Source organism: Sceloporus occidentalis, unplaced genomic scaffold (genome assembly GCF_023333645.1).
Source record: "Sceloporus occidentalis isolate IW3139 unplaced genomic scaffold, rSceOcc1.0.p SCAF_4, whole genome shotgun sequence".
NCBI classification, from domain to species: domain Eukaryota; kingdom Metazoa; phylum Chordata; class Lepidosauria; order Squamata; family Phrynosomatidae; genus Sceloporus; species Sceloporus occidentalis.
The window spans coordinates 105,942,123-105,947,770 of record NW_028316984.1 but is presented as its reverse complement, the minus strand read 5'-3'; positions in this window follow the sequence as shown (position 1 = coordinate 105,947,770).

The following is a 5,648-nucleotide window of genomic DNA, read 5'->3' as shown; positions in this document are numbered from 1 at the left end:
CAGGGGGTCTTGGAGAAGATTGTCATTAGTTGAAGTCAAACTCAAGGGCAGCTAACAACAACAAACATGATCAGTTGTTGCAGCGTTTCACTTTGTTTCCATGATAGTCAACCTGTTTTGTATTATAATATGTTCTGGACTACAACTCCCTTGATCCCTTTGGCTTTACTGGTTGGAGTTTATGAGAGTTATAGTTCAAACCATCTGGAAGACATCAGGTTGCCTACTCCAGGTTTATTAAGAGCGTCAGATGGGGACCACCTAATTGGGTAGAGAGAGTGGTTAAACAAAGTGGAGAACAATATGTTCTCTCTGTGTGTGGGATGTATTTCAATGACAAGCTGTGAGCAATTGTGGTTGGTAATTAACACATGATGCTTAATGACATCACCAGCAAACATCTGTGGTCTCTAGTTGTAGCACGGAAACCTCTGGGCCTAGGATAATCGTGAAATGGCACGATTTAGAGCTGGTGCTGGCATGAAAAATATTGGCATCATGACTGCCACACACATTACCTAGAGCATCTCACATTACAAGCACATTACAGGTAGGATATACTCTGCAATGAGTCCCATGACACTAGTCCCATGAAATTCTACATACTAGAATTTCATGAGTAAGTGTGGCTGATGGAACTAGCTGCTCAGGTGAGGAGAAGTGGGAACTGCCAAATTTTATTGGGGCAGACATGGTGGAGGCATCTGGCTTAGCACCATTTAGATGCAGAGTACCTGACTGGCACGAAATGTCCAACAGGGCTGCTAATGTTGATGGTCTATTCTCACTGTGCCTAGCCAATCAAACCCCACACCCCACACCAGCCTCACCCAGCTCAGATACTATCTTCCCCTGTTGCCCCATAATTACTATTAGAGTAGGATGGTAGCTCATCCTACATCATGGCTGAGAAGAGATAACAGTCCCCTCCTACAAGCCACATCTCCAGTGAGCTGCCATTGGCAGTAGAGTAACAAAAGAGAGTTAAACCTTTCTCTTGTAGGTTGTTTTGGCACAAACTACAGCATTTATGGGGGAGAATGTTCAAGCATATAAGTGCCCTATCAAAATCTGTAGTAGTAAAACATGTGGGAGAAAATTGTCATCTCAGCAACAGAGCACAAATCGCCTCTAAATAATAATAATAAAAAATAAGAGTTTCACAAATAGCAGAATTTGTGGGAAAGGAGAACGTAACCTCCATATTTTATTGTAGGCTCTAATATAACATCAAACTTAGTAAGTTCTTAGAACAGTCTTAAGTTCGCAGAAGCACTTTTTAAATTAAACTATTTACCATTTGCTAAGGATTTTAATTCTTGGAATAGAAAAATTTGCTCATTGTATCTCATTAGTTTTATAATAAATGAAGAACTGTGCACATGAGGGTGTGAAGCTAATTTTAGCTCAAGGGTAGTATTTTTGTGAAAGACTCATGTTAGTTGAGGGTAAACCACTTTTACTATGAAAAATCATCCTTGCTTTGTTTTTCCAGTTCACTTTCCCCCTTTTCCAGGAATATCTTGTTCCTAATGTATATGTTTTAATTTTGTATTGATGCTGACTATAGATATGAAAGTGGAAATGGAAAGATACAAGAAGTCAGACTGGGAACTGATAAAACTGCAGAGAACTGTGGGGAATTAATTAATGCCATTACAGCTTAGCGGTTGTACAAACGACCTTGTAAAACCTGTTGTTCCAAAGTGTCTGGCAGTGGTTAAGTGATTAAATTTAAACAGTCGGATGAATGAAGGATCACAAAGCAAATCCAAAGGCAATGAAGTCCAAGAACTTGTTGGTGCTAAGAAAGAAGGGTAGTATGATAATCTAAAAGAAGAATTGATTAACTGTATTCTCATGGAAGGAAAAATAGAGCTGTCATATTGGCAGACTCCTTGACTACAGTATAGCCACAGTGGTCTCTCTTAATGTCATATTGGGAATGGAAACTCACCAAGATCATAGCTGCAGCCAGCAAGACAGGTCTTTTGATCTCAGCATGTGTGCTGTATAGATTCCATATCCATTCAGATCTGTCAGACGTCCTTTGAAGAACTTTAATAAAATCTGATCAGGCATCTCTCCACTTCTGCTCCTCACAATGAGACATCTTTATATGTTAGATTGAACATATTGGGTAACTCACTTGCATCACCGTAATTTGAAGGAAAAGCCTGTGTGCATACAAGGGCCTGAATCCTCTTCTTAGTTGCAAATAAAGTAGATCCACTGATTTTCTGGCATGTACTTACATGTTGAGAGAGCCAGTGCAGTATAGTGGTTTGGGTGTTGGACTAGGATTCCCAGAGATCATGGAATCCCTCTGATTGACATGAGACAATTCATACTCTTGTACCTCAGAGGAAGGCAAAGGCAAACCCCCTTTGTTAACAAAACCTGCTAAGAAAACTCTGTAACAGTGTCATCTTCTGGTCACCATAAGTAGGAAATACAACAAGAACTTACATGGTAAATCATCATTCAACAATTGATTAAATGGGTCTAGCAGTTAAGATGCTGACTCTGAGATTTGCAATATCAGCAGGTTGGCAGTTCCGAGACCCAAGCACCACGTGACACAGCGAGCTCCTGCCACTAGTCCCAGCTTCTGCCAACCTAGCAGTTTGAAAGCATGTAAAAGTGCAAGTAGATAAATAGGTGCCACTTCCATAGGAAGGTCATAGCTTTCTGTGCAGTCCTGCTGGTCACATAATCACAGAGTCGTCTTTGACAACACTGGCTTGCTCAGCTTAGTAATGGAGATGAACATCACCCCCTACAGTCATATATGATTTGACAACCTTGTCAAAGGGGAAACCTTTACCTTTATCTAATGGGACAAATCAGTAGATGAAATCATGTCGTCCTGCAGATGTTGGACTGCAACTCCCAACACTTTGGCTAACCTGGCTAAATCTGTTAGAATATGCTATCTAACCACATTTGGAGGGCCTTGCAATTCCTGTCCTTGGTGCACATAAATAGGCTTTATGTGCATGAGGTAGGATCCTGTTTATTCAAGGGTTCCAGAGCACACATACAGATCCTATGCAACTTCACTTTGAACATACTGTATACAGGCTCTTTCACCAGTACTGCTGAATGTATTTAGGATGAGAGACAGTGCCATTGCTTTAATTCACTCCTTCTTTTACAACTATAGGCATTAAACATATTACATGAATTCTCATTTAAGTGTTTTGATAAGTGTGAGAACATGCAAGTGCTTTTAACTGAGAACATTGTCCCATCCATCCAGTGATAAATATAGTGCAGATTTGGCTGCACAGGGACAGAGCTTGGAAAACTGGGTTTTAGACTACAGCTGTTTAGGATTTGTAATTTTGTATTTAAAAAAACATTTAACATGCTTTACACATAGCTGTTCATTTTTTCTGTTACCTGTAGCAGTTAATACTGTTGCATCTCACGACCAGTGTTCTAGTTGGATGGTTTCTGCTCCACTTGCACCTTTTCTACAGAGAACAGGTCCAGTTATTGGCATTATGATCATGTGTTATTTGGCATTGATACTCTAGTCCTAATAGGATCTGATACTAATGTGGACAGAATGTGGTGTAGGGAGAGTGAGTGGTCTGAGCACTGGAGACCATGGTTTGAATCCCCACTTAGCTATAAAAACCCACTGGATGACCTTATGCTAGACACATCATCTCAGCCTCAGAAGAAGACAATGGAAAACTCTTTCTGAACAATCCTGCCAAGAAAACCCAATTATAGATTCATTTTAGGGTTGCCATAAGTCAGAAATGACTTGAAGGCACACAACAACAACAATGCATAATATTAAACTTCAGTTAAATTCTTATTTTATTTAGTAATCCAAAAAGCAAAATCACTTTATTTCCATTTAAATGAAGCAAAGTGTCATATTGTAGAGGCTGAATAAACTAATAAAAAAGCAGGCATCCTGTTGCTATTATTATTATTATTATTATTATTATTTCCCGCCTCTCCCTGTGGATCGAGGCAGGATTACAACTGATAAAATCAAACAATAAATTTACACAATACCATACTACATAAAATAATCAATAAAAACACGCCAAAATACAGCAAAATCATTAACACAGCCAAGTCGTTGTCTGTGTCTGTACTATTGAATCAGGTGTAGAAAATTCTGTAAGATCCACTATAAAAGATCAGGTGGATAGGCTCGCTGGAAGAGATCAGTCTTAAGTGCCTTCTTAAAGGCTTCTAAGGTGGTGATGGGACAGATCTCTTCCGGTAAGTTATTCCAAAGTGTGGGGGCCGTGGCTGTGAACGCTTTGTGGGAAGTTGTGATTAGTCTGGTCTTTGTATGTTCCAATAATTTCTTCCCGGATGTTCTGAGAGTGTGGGGTGGATTGTGTAGGGAGAGGCGTTCACTCAAGTAACTCGGGCCCAAGCCATGTAGAGCTTTAAAGGTAATAACCAACACTTTGTATTGGGCCCGGAAACTGATCGGCAGCCAGTGTAATGATTAATGATAAATATGCTACCATTTGTGCTGCTTATCGCAGTATGAACTCTGTTGTTTTTTTAAACCCTTAAATTACAGCTATCTGTATTGTTATGAATTAGGGAAATTATGATGCTGCTAGATGATAAGCTTAAAAATATAATTAATATACCCTGCTCTTAATCTTGCCTTTACATTTTATCTTTACATCTCTCTCTCACCTTTACATTGCTGCCTCTTTACACTCCCAGCTTTATACTGAAACCAACTGTAGAGTTTGCCACTGAAGTACTACCCATTCCCAACTATACCTTTAATTGTGACTTTAAGGCCACAAAACATACAATCAGCTGCCATTTCATGCTTGGAAGTAAAATCATATGCAACTTAGAATGCTTTAAATGGCCATTTAGGTAGCAGTGCACCTATCTAAATGACCATTTGAAGTTAGTGAAGATTCTCACTGAGCAAAAAAAGCAAAACAACTGGGGGTTATTTGCCAAATCTTTCAGATTACATCAGTGAAACAGGAAATCTCAGAACAATGTAAACTGAAGGGTGAAGTTCAAGAGTGCAGCTACTGTATGTATTAAAAGCACAGCATGCCTAAAATAATCCCACAGAGCAAAAGCATGTTCCCAATATTACTTTTATTATTGCTTAGTCAAGCCTGATACCTCAGCAACAGATATAAACATGTCAGGCTATCATAGATCTGTTTAGTCTGGGGTGGGGGATATGTTAACCGTCAAATGTTGCTGGACTGCAGCTCCCATCATCAGTCACCATTGGTTACCCTGGCTAGGATGAATGCATGTTTCAGCCCATCAACATCTGGGCATTGATCCATTTCTTGGTCTAAGATGACCTTGAATACTAGTTTTTGGGGAGTCTCAAAGCACCCTTTTTTGAACACTCATTTTTAAGGGGTCCCAAGGCAATAATTATTTAACCTAGAGGGTTCTATCCATTGCTTTTCCCTCTGTTCTGATTGAAATAACCATTGCTTTCTTAGGAGAATCCAGCATCTCATCACATATCAGAGGCATTTCACAAACCTCAAAGCACCCAAACTCTTAACACAGCTCTAGAAGATCTAATTGGCCACCAAGGACATGGACCTAAGAGACATGGGCTCATTCTCTATGGAAAAAAGATTGAGCCCACTGTGTGAGTGAAAACA